The following is a 16,838-nucleotide window of genomic DNA, read 5'->3' on the forward strand; positions in this document are numbered from 1 at the left end:
GGGATATAAAGTTTTCTTTTCAATTAAATTTTAGATTAAAATTGAATCCATTCAAATAATATTAAGTAAATGACAGTATGGGTGATTGGTGGACGTGGCAAACATTTTGAAGGCGGTGAAACCCATTTTAGTGGCTAGTTGTATATGCCAGGTGCTGCTCAAAGTGCTCTGTGTGTTTGAAGACATTTAATTCCCTCACCCCTCAAGAAGATGCTATTATAGCTCCATTTTCCAGAAAAGGAACCTGAGCCACAGAGCAGTTAAGTGATTTGCCCACGGCCACATAGCTGTTAGGTGATAGGCAATTAGGGTCTTGAGGCTGTGCTCTTGACCTCTGCACTAAGCAAGTGGAGAAGGCTTCTGGCCAAGAGGTTTTCCTGGGCTAGAGTGGTTGTCCCAGCTGGGAGTCTGCTCTCCAGACATGAACCCAGCCTGGGGAGGAGCTCTGGAGGTTGTGGTGGCCATCCCCACAGATCCTCAGCTGTTCCCGTCTGACAAAATGATTCCTCTCCTCCCGGCCCTCCCTTTTGGATGTCCAGAGCAGCTGCCAGGCATCAACGCCCTCTGGGAAAATCAAATGCTCAGTGTTGATATTTAATCTATGATAACATGTTCCCCCTCCAAGCCAGCTACTGAAAAAACCAGGCCCGAGGGACAATGAAACCGGTTTTATTGTTCCATGCTAAAACAAACATCGGGCTTCACAAGCTTACAGCTGGGAACAGTGCACAGTTCTGACGAAGGGGACTTGGGTAATGTCCCCACTTTGGCATGATGGGCGCCTCCCTGCATGGAGAGCAGATGGTACTGCGGGCCCTGATCTCTGGCGTGGGTCCCCTGTACTGGTGGGAGCTGCAAGTGGACCTGTCCAGCGAGGGGACCCCTTTTTCCCTTGGCTTCTTCTCCTTAGTCTGGCTGCTAAAGAGCAAACTCAACACTTCATTAGAGCCAGAAACCCAAACAAAACTCTGGGCTCCAAAAATCAGTGGTTCTACCACCAGATCATGGAGCAGAAAACAGAATTGGTATGTGGACAGTTCTTTGAAAGCTAATGGTGGAGAGTGGTCCCGAAGCAAGGCAGCTTCAGGTCCTGACTTCTGGTTTCCTCCAGAACACATCAAGTACAAGAAAAGAAGGACCAAAAATACGTGCTTTCTTTCCAGGAGAAAAGTGAACCAACACACAACTCTCATATTAAATTTCCCATTTCCTCAGACCTGCAAAGAGCTGTCAGTGGTACAAATTCGAGGGGTTCCCGACAGTGAAGGCATGTTCTATGTATTTTTCTTTTCACTAGAAAATTTCTTTTGGTTTTCCGAAGATGTAAGTGTGGAACAGCTCTCTGATGACTCCACGTGGGCAAACAACACGGACACACAAGCAATGGACATTTCAAAGTAATCCATACAGATTATTAGAAATTACAAAACTAGAAAACACATAAAACCCCACTAAACTTCTTGCCTTTACAGTGGAATATACTAAGGAAATAAGCTGCCAGCCTTGGAACTTTCTATGTTTTGGAACAAATATATGAAAACTTTGGAAGTCCTTAAGTGTCCCTTGCTCTATAAAATAATTTTTATAAGTTTCTATATTTTATATATCTAAGCTTTATTTATACAGTAGTCCATAATGGTTAAGATTTTACACCCTATTTTATAAACATCACTCACATATGTATTATCTCATCAAGATTCTCTTTTGGTCTATTAAAAACACTGTACTTAAAAAAAGAAGACACAAGAGTCTATAGGTTTTCTGCTTACATTTCCGTGGGGGAATGAATGTCTTTCTGCTTTTTCCTCTAAACGACATCTTCTCCCTGAGCCACATGGAAGAAGAGGCAACAATTCCAGAGGGTGAAACTTAGACTCTCTGGTTAGCAGACTATTCTAGGGCAAACTTCTGGGCTGATCTCATTCTGACCATTTTCATTCATCCTCACCCACTTCCCCACTCCTTCCACTACTTTTTGGCCCATGACTTCTTGGAATCTCTATGGTAGAATCTGTATGGTGGAATTGACAGTCCAGAGATGATTACTTTAGGAAAGAAGGAGAGTGGGGGTGCTTTTCTTAAGCCTCTGTTTGGCTGGCAACAAACCAGATTCTTCATTTACTGTTTAAAAAGAAATATTTGGTCTATTAGCTAAGCAGAGTCAAAGGAAAAGCTAAATGTCTATGAAACCCTCCACTTGATAAGTCATGGAAAATTCCCAGAGACTTAAAAAACAGCAAGTGTACAAATTAGGAGTGGTGATTTCTTGTTGCTGTCAATGGGAGAAGAAGAAAGAAAAGGTGAGAGGAAGCACATGGGAATGAGAGGCCCTTGAACACTAGACTTAGCTAATTGTGGTCTAATTAGCTAATGTGGTCTAATGGTTTCTGGGGACTTAAAGTTGTTGTGTGTCCACCGCCACCCCCAATTTATACAACTTGCTTTTGTGTGGGCAGTTTGCCTGTACTTTACCTTTCCAAGCATCACCTATAAAAGTAAAATTCCTTCCAACTCTGACATTCGAATGACTTTTCTCTGGAAAATGAAGTCACTGAAACTTAATTATAGGTGGGCTGTAAGGCCTCATGGTAGTAACAAGTAGATTCCAGAATCTTAGGGCAGCATTTCTAGATCCTTTGCTGCTGGGGCTAAAGAGGAGCCAACCAAACCTGAATTCATCCAAGAGGAAATGGAACCAACACTGAGTCAGAGGAGTTAAGAAGGGAGGACAATTGGCAACAGCATCACTGACCACGTGTGAGAGGCAGTGTCATCCCTGAATTATCCTTTCTGTGGTTTCTCCATACCTTTTAGCTTCTCCCTCACCACCGGGCAGATAAAGCCAATACTTTGGAGTTGTTGTTGCTTATTATCACTTTCCCCTGGGGTTAACTGAGAGGAGGGTGTGGCTAAAACGTCCCAGTTACTCATTTAATTAAGAGATGGGTGCTGGTTTGAGTCCTGCATATGGCAGCTTCACATAGAAGAAAACATTCCTGTAACCACAAAATATATTCCTTACTCTGCTTGGTTTGGCTGACGCTTGCTCCTGCTTACAAGCAGGACTGCATGGAGGCTGAGGCGGCTTCAGTGCAAAGTGTAATCCTGAGCTTTAAAACAACCAATGTATCCAAATACTGCTGTGTTCTTGTCATCGTCTTTAACAATCAGGGCAGCATGTGCTTTTAAAAATAAATTCTCATTGATGTCTTAATATAGGGGAGAAGATGAAATGTATGGCTTGAAGAGTCTCAGGGTACTTTTGAATTGCATTTATCGGTACCGTGGCTCTCTGTAGTTAACACAGGTAATCTACAATTTGTATTTTAGGGTAGGGGGACCTTGCTGGCTCAGTCAGGAGAGTGTGTGACTCTTGATATCAGGATTGAGTTTGAGCCCCACGCTGGGTGTAACATTTATATTCTAGTTTTAAACATTTGTATTCTAGTTTTAAAACCAGGCATAGAAGATCTCTAATGACTTGCCCTTTAAAATGACTTGTTTCTGAGCAAAAAAGAATACATAGTTATAAGTGATTTTACATCTTTAGACTTCGAGTAGCCTCTCTGTAGTCTGTGGTAGCTCTCTTATTACATCATGGATTTTTCTTCTGAAATTCTTTATGTATCAAGCCCTCATTTCTTTAATCAGTATGTCCTAACAGAAACCCTCTCGATGAGACAGTGTTGTGGGGGAAAGATAGCATGGAATCAGATTGGAAAAGAACACAGATATGGTGGAAAGACTCAGGATACTTGGTGGGAGTCAGGAGAGGGGGTTAAAGTTATGGGTGTCGTGAAGAGGCACTGACCTCTCTGGCTTGAACATCCAAGAGGAGAATATCATACCATCCCCTGCCTGCACTGCTCCAAAGGTGAGCTGCACAGACTGGTCAGTCATAGAGCTGGAAGGAATTTGATGTCTAGTCTTTTCATTTGTCAGGTAGGTGCCAAGGTGGGAAAAACTGACAAGATACAGTTTGGCTCTGACAAAAGACAGAATAGCAGAAGGGGTGGGAGTAACCTGGAACAGCCCGTGAGTCATGTGCTGTTCCCCATGCTGGCTCACCACCCACGATGCTCTGGATGAAGACAGATGTGTTCCTTCTCCTATTGCCCTTCTGTCCCAGAGGCCAGCCTGTTGGTACTCTGGTACCAACCCTGATGTCCGAGGACTATCACATGGTCCACAAACTCTCCATTGAGCAGTTTCCATCCAAGCAGATCATTTGTTCTCTTCAGTATCCCAGTTGTTGCTAGCTCCTCCTGGGAAGATGACCAAGGCAGGGTCTGCGAAGGTGAAAAAGATTTCAGAATCTATTCAGTGTGAGAGCACCCTGGAAAGAACTATAGTTTTCTTGAAAATTATTAAGCCTTTTGGACAGAAGTCTTTCTTTTCATTTCACAGAAGAGGTGTTCATCCTTCCGGGAGGTACACAGCGTCTAGTTCCCCACTACTGGTGATGCTAACTGTGGTCTTTTGGTTAAGGTGGTTCTCTACCCGGCTTCTCCGCTATCAAGTTGCTGTTTTCCCCTTTGTGATTAATAAGTGTTGTAAGAGGAAAAACTCTGAGCTCTTCTTTCATCCACTAATTTTAGTATCTACTGATGATTCTCGCCTGAACCAAGTATTGGTCTAGTGGTTGCCAAATGGTAGTTTTTTAAAAATTCCATCATTCCTTCTACATTTAGTAGTTGGCACTCTACTATATGGAAAAGCTTTTCCTTATATTTATATAGCATGGACTCAGGGATTTCTATGTGAAGCTATAGATTATTATCTGTTACTGCCAAAAATGAGTAATCTGAGTCTAATGATGGAGAAATAGCAGACAAACCCCAATGGAGATTCTACAAAAAAAAAAAAAGACCTATATTCTTCAAAACGTTAAGGTCATAGAAGACAGTGAATCTTAAGGAACTGCTCCAGATTGAAACTAAAAAGAGATGGTAATTAAATCCATTATGTGGTCCTACATGGGATCCTAGATAAGATGTTACATTTTTTTTTTTTCTGTGAAGGAAAAAGAGTAGACAGTAGGAAACACAGGAGCGTAATTACGTAAGATCTGTAGACTAGTTAACTGTTCTTTATCGGTGTTGCCTTCCTGGTTTGGGTCATTGTATTGTGGGTTTGTAAGAGCACATCCTTGTTTAGCGGACACGCTGAAATGTTTAGGGATAGATGGGTGTTTGATCTTCAACTTATTCTCAGATGGTTCAGAAAATTTATATATATGTAATTTACATTAAATATTTATGTAATATTTAATTAATATATATTATATAAGACCATATAATGAGATAGAAAATCAAAATATGGTAAGATGTTAATATCTAGGGCATCTTGCTTTGAAGGGTATTTACGAGCCCCCAGAATTTCTCCGAGGCCTCAAGTACTCTCAGATACTCTCCTTGGATGGCCAAACTCAACCTGCATCCTCACCGTGCCCTCGTGTGTAACCAGTGTCGTGCTTGCCCTGTCCAGCCCACAGCCCCTCTTCTGTCCCTGAGGCTGAGAACGTTCAGAAGAAAGGGCAGCAACAGTTTGGGCTGCCCTGTCCAGGTGAAGGCAGGCAGTCTGACACCCAGCCGGGGAGCTGGCTGCTCTCCATGACTTTGCTGCTTGGCTCCTGGCCCTGCGGAGGGCAAGTGAAGTTCCAGCTGATCATGCCGAAGGGGGACAGGAGAACGCCTAAAGGCTGGTAGGAAATTCGTCTAAGAGCGTTAGGAAGACTTGCCTTCTGAAAGACTCAGCCTCAGAGTCTGACCATGAGTTCCCATGAAAACCCAGTAAAACCAGAAGTGAGCAGGAGAGGGAGTTGGCCATCTCTTGCCCAATTGTTTTCATCTGGGCCTGATTTCTTTTCTCTCTGAGGACTCTGGCTGATTTAACAGACCAGTTTTCTCTTTGGGGTAGCTTCAGTGATGTTCACAGTTTCATTCCTTGCAGGATGGCATGGGATTGATCTTGCCAGCAATTTATGGGAAACACTGAGGCTTCCCCAAACCCTCACTCTCCAAACGCAGAGCTCTGATCCACTGCTACAGAGTCGGCGCTGAAGAAGCCTTGAGTTTTCCAGCAGGCAGCTGCCTTTGGACTCAGAACTGAGCTGCTTTGAGCTCGTAGGGCCTGCAAATGCAATGCAGCGTTTACTCATTTGCTGACGTGCTCCATTCAGCGCAACAGCAAGGAAGAGCTGTCGGAGTCTCCAGGTGGCTGTTTACATTCAGCGGGGGAAGCAGGCATGAATACAAAGTCTGTGATTACTAGGATGCATTCTCCGTCGCACCATGTCAGTAAGTTACGTAGGATTTGCAATTATGCTCTCTTCACTGTATACCGCCCGACGTGGGCAGGACTTTTATCCTGCCGTTGGTGACTTTTAGCCCTTAAAAGGGAAGCCACCTGTGTTGGATTTTTCTTGCTTCTCTTCCGTGTACCTAAATTGGTGCTTGAGCTGGTCCTGGGCACATGCCTTTGGAGGTGGGTTAATATCACTTGGGCCCAGAAAATGGCTGCTTTCATCTGCAGATTGGGCCTGGTGTCAGCAGCTGGGAGCGTGTCCCTCTGAGACTGAAGGCAAGGTGGTCTGAAATAATGGCACCTGGATCTCAAGGAAGTAGTGCTGGTTTGTTTGCTCTTTTAACTACATTTATTGTGATGTAGCATTTCTGAGAGGGAGTGCAGGGGCAGGAAGTAATAAGGAAGTAACTGCCCAGGGAAGGCCGGCTGCCACATTGATCTGACCTTCCAGGTTGTGCTAAATGATGTAGAAAGAACTTCAACTCGAAAATCGACAATAGGCACCTGAAAATCCCATCTGAGGTGGGAGGCGTGAATTTACCTATGGCTGGCCGAGCATAGTGTAGTCCGGGAAGCAGCCCTTGTCCGTGCTGGGGCTACAGGCCAGGGGTCTTAGGATTAGTCCAGTGATAACTCTTTGTTTACTGACCGCTCAGAGGACAAGTCTATTTGAAGTAGAAAAACCTGATGTCTGCAGGAAAGCTTTTATGTTTCATTGTAAATGAGGTGGCAAGCAGTTAGCAGCATAGACTGGAGTCAGATTGCCTAGAACTCCACCAATTCCTAGCTGTGTGGCCCTGCGGAAGTTGTTTACTCGCTCTAGGTCTGAGTTTCTTTATCCGTAAAATGGGGATGGTAATAGTATTTACTTTGTATGGTTGCTGTGAGACGTTTAAATCAGTAAATACTAGTTAAGCACAGAGAACAGTGTTTGGCACATAGTAGGGGATCTGTAATTGTTGGCATGGAAGTATCTTGATACGTTGAGAGACCTCTTGAAGGCTGTTTCTTGTGATCCTGCTTCTCGATTATCTCCAAGAATGGAAAATGCTACAGGTGGAGACCGATCACTAAATGGGCTCATTGTCACACTCACTGCTCCAAATTCCTTTGCCTTAAAGACTTAAATCTCTGTTCTCACTGTTGAGTTCTGACCGTTTCACACACTAATTTAAAAATAAGGATAATAATAACTTTAGATGGTTGCTGTGTGATAGTCTCTCTTATTCTCCCCATTATATGGATGGGAAAATTGAGACTCAGAGAAGTGAAGTAATTTGCCCAAAGTCACACAGTGAGTCACACCTGAGATACAAGTCAAGTGTTTCAGTTCTGTAGCCTGGGCTCTTCCCTGCTCTGGCGGAGAAAGACTGCGGCTGGCGGTGGGGAAGAGCAGAGGCGGGAGGCGGGAGGTTCCCAACTAACAGCGTTCAGAGAGAGAGTGCGTGCGTATGGAAATTCAGTATGTATATCCTAATGATAATGAAGCAGATGCCATGCCTTGACTACACAGGTCCAACAGCTGTCCTGACTGCTTTTAAAAAATGACGGATAGCTTTTTGCTTGCTGCGACGTTGTTGCTTAAAGAGCTGTGAGGGCCAGGCCCCTTGGGAGGTGTTCCGACCCTACGGGCCTGGAATGCTAGTGCATAGGCCCAGCCCTTTGTTTTCGAGACACAAACAGGGCTGGGGAAAGGGCAGCCGCTTGCCTCTATGCTTGTGGCATCTCCCCTGAGCTCCTCCTGCCTGTGCAAGGGGCCTGCTTGGCAGGAACAAAGAGGGTGGACCTATTCTTCAATTGTTGATTGAACACCTATTTATTGTATGATCAAAAATGTTGGATAAATGAATGAATCTCCTTGACATCTGGGCCTGTTTCTGTTCGCCTGGCCACAGGGCATATCTGGTTCCTTCTCGGTCTTCAATCTCAGTTCGCATGTCACCGCCTTGGAGAAACCTTTCCTGGTCACTCTACCTAATGTGGCTTGTCCCCCTCAGCCATTCTTTGTCTAGTCTCTTTGTGTCCTTCGTAACACCTGTCACACCGAAGCCGTGCCGTGTGTTTACCATGTACTCCCCTTCCCAAAGGCGGGAACTGTCCCTGCATGGTTCACTGCTGGATCCCAGCTCTGGTACAAAGCCTGCACACGCTCGGTGCTCAAGCGATGTTTGTTCAGGGGAATTAAACAGATAAAGGAGTGAGGTGACACTGAGGTCTACACAGGAGGAAACTCTTCTGTGACTTTAAATGGCGGTGGGGTGAGAGCTAGGATGTCGGCCTGCAGCCCCTTGGTCATCACGGTGTGTCCAGCAGGAGCAGAACTAATCAGCACATGCATTTTCTGAATTATGAGGTGCGCCAGGGGCATGTAATTTCTGTTAATTGGCGCCAAGGAGGAGGGGTTTTCATCGAACTCACAGCCAGCTGGAAGCATGTCCGTGTCAGACCGATCCGCAAAGCCGAATGGATGTGTCACCAGCGCTGTCAGCCTTGTCAGCTGCAAGTCCCCAACCGGCGGGGCTCGGGCGCACAGACAAGCCTACACTTCCACCAGGTGGGCACGAGGTGGGGCACTCAGAAGAGGAAAGACTTGTGGGCGTTATGGCAGAAGTTGCGTTGAAAAAAACTATCATATTACCTCGCTCCTGGGCTATTTACCAGCTTAGGCTTCCTTACCGTGACTTTAGATGAGTAGTGTACCCTCTGAGCCTCAGTTGTTTGATCTCATAAATAGGGGATCCTAACACTTAAGACTTAACAGATGGAATTGTTGTGAGGATTCACTGGGAAACACGCATGTGAATAATCACGATAGCTGACACCACCGAGCGTTTTCTATGTGCGGGGCACCGTGCTGATGACTTTGCGTCCATTCTCTCATTTCCTCCCCACCACACCACTCCAAGAACGACAGTTACTACCTGCATCCGACAAGCCAGGGGACTAAAGGCTGGGGAGATTAAATGACTTGCCCACAGTGGCATAGGGAGGACACACAGAGCCTGCATTTGTATTCGGGTTACTGGGCTGGCTGTGCTCCTCCCCGCCCTCCAAGCACCCCCTGAGGGGTTAGCGCAGTACCTGGCATGGAGCGCACGGCTAGCGAGTGGCAGCTTAGAATCTGTTCTACTTGGTGTTTCCCGCTTAGAGTCTGTTCTCCTACTTAGTGTTTCCGCTGCTCACCTGCCTTCAAGCCTCTCTCGTGCCTGCAGCCTCCTCCGACAGCTCTCACTTCTAGATTCCTTGTGTACACGAGCATCTGGCCTCCCTGCTCCCATCACGTTCCCTACAACCCTATGAAGGGCTGATATCTTGTTGTCACTCTTCAGATGAGTCAAGAAAGTCTCAGAGAGGTTAGTTAGCTTGGTCCAAGGTCAGAGAGCCAAGAAGACCAGGATTTGAACCCAGGGACTTGTGATTCCAGAGCCCAGGTGCGTTCTCTCCACATGGCAACCATTTCTTCATGCTAACATCTTTCAGAACCCGTTTCTCCTCCTTGAAACCCCCTGACAACTGAAACACACCGTCGTTACTCTCCCTCTTCTCATTTCCATTCCTATGATAGAGGCTAGTTTTTACTGTGCTCTCCTTCATGTCCATTTATTGGTAATAACTACCATGTGTTGAACCCGTCGATGTACCCCATACGACGACTGGAGCTCTATATGCATGATTTCGTTTAATCCTGATGGGAGCCTGATGAGGTGGAAGTTCTGATACCCATTTTACAGATGGGAAAACAGGTTTAGGGAGGTGTTGTAACTTATCCAAGTCTGTTTAGTCATTTGCCAAAGGAAACATGACTAGGGAGTGACAAAGCTGGGATAGAAACCCACGTGATTTGGTTCCAAAACCCATCACCTGAGCTATTATTATTATATTGCTTCTCCATATCTTATAAAGTTCTCATGGACGGGGAACATTGCTGGTGTATCTATCCCCAAATCCTTGCTGACCAAAGCTTTAAAATCTAGTCCTTTGCTGGAGGTCTCCATGATGAAGAAGCCCTAGGCTCTCAGAATGGCCAACGTCTAAAAACAGCTTAAGCTTAAAAAAGAATTGAGCTTATAAATAGAATGTGCAGAATGGGATATTTGGAAATGTGGTTCTGCTATCTAAAATTCCCTTCCAACCAGTGTTGCCCCTTCTGACTGACTGCTCTGCTCCTCGTCATGGAAGCTGGTGCTATCTCTCTTCAGCTGTGACTGACGTGTCCTCTTTATGCTGTGAAGTTTTTTCCAGCTCTCTCCTCCACAGAGATGTAAAACATCTCCCCAAAGAACTGGGAATGGGGAAGGCCTAGGAATCAGGGGTAGGTACCACCCTTTGACGGTGACATTGATTTGAATTCTTTGATCCACCAGGTGGTTTTGTTGCCTCCTTACTTTTAGAGGCAAACTTGCTTTTGCTTTCTTTGTGAAGGTCTGCTGAATGCCACTAGCTCTCACAGTCCTCTTGTGTGGTCCAGGGAGTCGTCGTGTTCATGGAAAGGGCATCAGGATGGCTCTGGCCTCCAGGACGCATGTGACCTACAGCAGTCAAACTCTGATGTCACGGATGCCCTTCATCAAGTCCGCCGGTCATGGTAGCACTGATTCTAATAGCATTAACTGAAGATACACAAAATGGCTTTTACAAATGCCTTTTGCCTTTCACAAATGCCTTTTGCCTTTCTCCCTGGGTCTTGGCTAGCATCCTTTTTAGTCTTTACCAGGCGGTAGCTCTCGTCCATCCAGCAGTGACCCTATTTGCATAATTAGCTTGCATCTGTGGGTGTGTATTTACCCCTGAAAGCAATCGCCTTTGAACTTTGGATAAATACCAGCATGGAACACTGGAAGATGTTCTTGCTCTCGAGCCCTCTTGTTCCCACAGAGAAGATGAAAGTGGAGGGTCATTTTGAAAATCATGTCCCCCATTTTCTGGGTCTCTTTTCTGTATCATTTAGAGTGAGGACAGGCAAAACCAGAAATAAACTCATGAAGAAGGCGAGATCTAGGGAATGCAAAATAATTATCGGGCTTTGACGTCAATGATCCAGAGCCACGTTGCAAGCTTTGGTTCTTTTTCAAGTTGCTCAGCTGTGTCCGGCTGCCCTTGGAGCAGGGGTGCATTTGCTCTTTGGATATCTCTGTAGAGAACACTCTGAGTTATCTTCCTTCCCACCACTACTTCTTGATGACAAGACCCCTACAGTTTCAATCTGGGTGGGCTGGAGCCTCTGAATCAAACCATCCTCTGACCCTGTCCCCATCCGCATCCCTGTGATTTCAGAAGCATGTACCCATTTGTGTAGCCTCTGCAGCCTCACCCATGGTGTGTATTAATAGTTGCCACTGAACAGAGGGACCTGGTGATTTAAGATTAAGGTCTGGGCTTAGAGTTCTAGATTCTAGTCCTTGTTGCCTTGGACCAGTCATTTGACCTCTGAGCCTTAATTATAATCTCTAAAATAGGATAATGCAATCCCTCCCCTTGTAGGGTTGGGCAGAATTAGATGGCATAACGCATGAAAAGTTCTTGGTACACAGCAGGTGCTCAGTAAATGGTGACAATTATTGCTGGATGAGGAGTCAGAGACACTTTTTTTTTTTTTTTAGTAGTCTCCCTGCCATCTCAAACTGATCGTGAAAACTTAAGTAAGGCATTGAAACACTCTGAGTCTCAGTTTCTTGATCTGTAGTCAGGGGACAAGAATAGCTTTTCCCCGCAGACTTTGTTTCAGCGGCATCCAGGTCTGTTTCGGTTTCAGATTCTGAGGAGCTGCTTCTAGTTTCTGTGTTGGGTCCCCAGAGGGGCCAGGCAAGGCCCAGAGAGAGCTGGCCGGAAAGCCCTAGACTCAAACAGCTCGGCCGCAGCCACCACCCACATTTCACCTATTCAGGAGCAGCAAGATCTCTCTAAGCAGCTGTGCTGGGAAGAAAGCGTATAAAAATCTCTCTAAACTAGAACTTCTTAAAACCAGCCATGCTGTACATCAAAATCTCAATTCCCAGCAATGACTCAAAGCCTTAGAATCCCAGTGACAGAGGCCAGATGGGAGTTCAAATATTCGGCGGGGTTTCTATGGCCTCAGGTTGCAATATCTGCTTTGACTAGTGTTTACTGAGCAGATCTATGAGCCGCACTGAAAATTCCATATGGTACATGTGCGGAAAATGTACAAGGGAACAGTAAGCACAGAGCTCAGGATAGTGGTTATGAGGGAAGTGGGGAGGAGGGGAAGAAGGAATGGCAGAAAGGAGCCCCCAGATCCAGTAAAATTAAGAAACACCACTCTGCGAGGCCCCTGTGTATTTTCTCTCTCCTGGGAACCACTGAGTCCCCACTGTCTTGTGGAGCCTGATCCAGAGTGGGTGACAGATAACTGGTGTTGAATGAATGGGGGGATGGGTGGGTGAACCTGGAATGCTCCTCCATGCCCCTCCCCCCCATCCCCGTCACCTTTGAGCCCAGTGCTGCTGCATTCTATCTGTTGAAGTGTAGGTCAGTAGGCAGAAGGGCTTCCTGAGAACATTTTGTTTCTGCTCTGGTCTAGGACACAATACTGTGGCCTGGCAAACAGATGGCTTGATCATTTAACATTGTTCTATTTCAAGCAAAATGTCCTTGCAAGATTTGTTCTCAGGGACATGGAGCTGCTGCAAGGATCTTTGGCGTTAACTCTAGTTTGGTCTTGCCTGCCCAACACATTCCCCGAGCGACTGCCATTCATGGTCACCTGAGAGGCTGCTGCAAGTGCTCACAGTCCCTACTCTAGGCCCGGGCAGAACTGGGGTCTTTACTGTCCAGACAGAAACAGGGGACGCGCCAGCGGCAGCAGCTGCGGGCCCTGGCTCAGCCCAGCTTGCTCAGCACTTGCTCCCAGTGGAGAGACTTGATTGGACTTTCTCTGCCGCCTGCTGCTGCTGCTCGCTTCCCAGGAAGGGGATCCAGAGCCTGTATGACTGGTCTGTGTGGGCAGGGGTAGGGTAGAGGGTGAGGGTCATGCCTGCTCATCTCACTGGAACAAGCGACTTCCATACCTGCTTAACTGATGCCAGAGGAGCTGGGAAGCTAAAGGGTGTTGCTCGTACCTGTGAAAATGCTTGCTAAAAAAGGTGGAGACTGGTGAGCAAGGGACTGCCCACTCCCCAAGTCAGCTCCTTTCTGAAGCCAAGGGCCCGATGGAAGTGATTATCAAGGGCTGTGGGCTGGGAAGAGTGCTGGGCTGGACAGCAGTGCTCGTAATCTCTGAGGGACCTCTCTGGGCCTTGTTCTCTATAACAGGGTCATAGTCAAGGTATTTAACCACTGCTACGGTGTAGGCACTAGCCAGTGAGAAGGAAGAGCAGCCTTACTGCTGAAGGTCTCTGCTGCACCTGGCCTGAGCTCCTAGGCTGTTGGAAGGTAGAGCAACGGGGAGAATGTGGAGAAAGGGCCAGGGGACAGGAGTGGGGAGATGCCTCAGGGAGCTCCAAGCATCCACTGTTCACCTGTCACTACAGGCGTTGTTCAATACACTGGCAACCGGCATGGCTACATTCCCACCCTACTGCACGATATGAGAAAGGTAGATTTGATTCTTAGACATCAGAATCACTTGGGGAGTATGCTGACAACACAGATGCCTAGACCCCACCTCAAAACTATTGACTGACACCTGTCAGGCCCCGACGAAACTTATTACACTCGTGAGACCCGACTGCCTGGATCAGCTCCAAGGCTCCAGCTCTTACTCTCCAGGCGTCCCTGCAGACTGTGGAATGACGTCCAGCCCACTGACTCCAGGAGAACATGCCTAATTCAGATGTAGGTTATGTGAGTGAGGAAGCAGGCTAGGGGGCTGTGGCACACCGAAGAGTGCATGTCTGTCTAACTACAGCTTGTCCCTGACCCAGCCCTGCTGGATTGCTGCTGTTCTGGAACGGCAGGCCTGGGATGGACGGACCTTCTGAATTTTCACGAGAAGTTGGAAGTCAGTGAGCCATGTATTTAGTGGGTCAGTCCAGCACCTCACCGACTCACAGGTGGGGGCATGTTTTAAACTCTTGGGGCTCCGAAAGCCCCGTCTGGGGGATGGTGGAGGGTAGAGGCGGTGGCACTGGTCCCACATGAGAAAGGAAGGAGACGTGCCTAGGTGAGGGTCCTGATGCTGCTTAAGGAGACCGTTTCTTCAAGTATGGCCCTAGGAGTCTATCCTCAGCTGGCTGTGCCCCTCCGTCACCTCTCAGATGTCCCCCTGACCCTGCCCCCAATCACAGCCTGCCCTCACACCTTTCCTCAGATGCCTGGGTTTGATCATGAGGCAAAGAGGCACCTTCCTAGTGACTCTGAGTCTTGGCTGAGGGGTGGAGCTCTCACAGAAGGGGATATCTGGCTTCAGACATGAGGTATTAGGTTCTACCTGGGATCCCTGGAATGTTCCACAAAGGAGTGGATTCCTCTAAATATAAGAGAACTTGGCTTGATTACTGCATTTAAACCCAAGCGCTAAATGCTTCTTTCTCTGCTTGGAATGCCCTTCCCCCACCCCTTTTTCTATCTGACTCCTGGTCATCCTTTAGGACTCAGCCTACCCTGTTCTCTGACCTCTATGGTGGGGCTATACTCATTTTATTTTAGCACCATCACCCCGGACATGTCCTTGCTTTAGACTTCCTCAGCTGGAATTCCAGTGGCCTGCTCCCTCAAAAACGTTCAAGTCTGACATGTGTGAGGGGTGTACTCTGTCACTTTATAATACTACGTCAGTTTATCTCACGATAGCCCAATGAGACTGGCACTATTATCATTCCACTATTATCAGTGAGACTGGCTCAGAGAAGTTAAGTAACTTGCCCAACATCACATGGCTAGTGCGTGGTAAACGGGGATTTGAACTCAGTCTTTGTGTGGCACAGCCTGCTTCTGTAACCATCACACTATGTCACATCCCTGCCGTCGGGAGTCAGTGGCCTGGGGTTAAGGCTGCTCTCCTTGTTCATAGAGCACAGTCCCATGTTGGGCTTTGAAGTCAGAGAGCTTGAACTAGGGCCATGGGCAGCTGTCAAACCCACTCTGCTATGATCTGTGGCTTCTCTTTGCGCCTCGGTTTCCTTGGCTCTGTCCTGGGGACAATTACAGTTGCCTTACGGGTAACAGCAGACATTACAGGAGAGGATGTCCCTGTTGTCCTCACCACCATATCCAGCACACAGGAATTGCCTGACACATGTTGGTGGAAAAAATGATTGGAGGCTCCCGTGAGTTCAGAAACAACACTCCCTTGCTCCTTTCAAATCCTCATATGACTCCACAGAGATGGGATTTGGTTTGGGAGGGAGTAAGTGAGATGCTGGGCATTAGTGAAGGGTTTGGAACGAGAGTGGCAAGACTTTCGAATTGTTGACATTTCTCAGAAAGGTTGCCCTATAAAGACAGTGGACAATTGGAAGAATATTCTGCTTCACGTGGAAGGCAAGGACTGTGTGTCCATAACTCCTGTACAACCTGCTTGTCAGCCACAGCAGTTAGAAGTTAACTGCATCCGCGGCTACCGAGGCACAGTCTAAATATGTGCTCGGCGGGCCCTTCCCTCTATCTGCCACTCCGGGTGTAGCGCAGGGTTACCAAACTCATGGCTACACTCACAGAGGGTGTTCTTTTGAGTAAAGCAGCAGCTTCGGTACTTATATTTTGACAAATCTAGGCTGTCTCCCTGTCCTTGGGACTTCTTCCCAGTTCTCCATCTGGATAATTATATTTCGCTCAGTGAGGCAAGGAGCTGGTCATTTCACAGAAAGTCCAGGATGCGTTACCATGTTAGCTCTACTATCTCCAAAGTTCTGACACCCGTGCAGCATTCCTTGGCAGGATTATGGTTTTGTTTTCATTTCATTAATATCTGGAAAAGTATGTGAACAATTCAGTTTGCCATGTATGTGTGGGGGTATGTAAAAGGAAAATGTTTTTAATCCCAGGATATCAAGAACTGCCCAGGGAAAAGGTCTAATTAGACCTGCCTTGCTTTTTTAAGGACACCCAGCCTTAGTGGCAAATGGCATTTATGCCCTGAGGTGCCCACCTTGATGAGCTTGCAGTAAATGTTAAATCACCACAGTCAAGTCTAATGAGGATTCATGGGTTGTCTTACAAGACTGCCTCAGCTCAGGGGTACCCCCTCAACCCTGTTTACAAGGTGCTCGCTTCAGCCCCATCTTGGTGGGGTCACCTGGTTTCACAGGTTCCATCCTTCCGTCCCTACTTGTCAGGAGTGTCAAAGCCGCTCTTTCCCCCCCTTTCCCTTCTTCCCTGACACTCTCCTCCACCTCCCCCTGTCTTTGTCTTTCCCTCTCTCTCTCTCTCTCATACCCACCCCCCACCTTCTCTTTACCCTCCCTCTTCTCCTCCATGCCCCCTGCCCTCTCTAACCTTCTTTGCCCCATTACTGTTCTAGCAGCTGCCCTCCACAAAGTGTCCCCACTCCAGCCTTGGACTGGCATCTTCTTCCTGACCTTGCTGCCTCATATCATGACCCAGTGGAACAGCTAGTCTGCCCCAAATGAGAAGAA

The 16,838-nt window shown here is 47.0% G+C and overlaps 1 protein-coding gene across 3 annotated transcripts in view; it reads right to left on the minus strand.

Annotated features, from left to right (window-relative positions):
- Positions 1–16,838, minus strand: part of SH3RF2 (SH3 domain containing ring finger 2) — a 128,278-nt gene that overhangs the window by 2,996 nt on the left and 108,444 nt on the right. For 2 of the 3 annotated variants that reach the window (XM_045794370.2, XM_045794367.2), the window contains one exon: positions 654–4,289. The exons of the other annotated variant lie outside the window; for it this stretch is intronic. The gene's annotated coding sequence lies outside the window, so the exon portion shown is untranslated. Of the gene's footprint in view, positions 1–653; positions 4,290–16,838 lie in introns of those variants that run through there. 3 annotated transcript variants of the gene reach the window in all.

Source organism: Ursus americanus, chromosome 5 (genome assembly GCF_024610735.1).
Source record: "Ursus americanus isolate L20-20 chromosome 5, mUrsAme1.1.p, whole genome shotgun sequence".
Lineage (NCBI taxonomy): Eukaryota > Metazoa > Chordata > Mammalia > Carnivora > Ursidae > Ursus > Ursus americanus.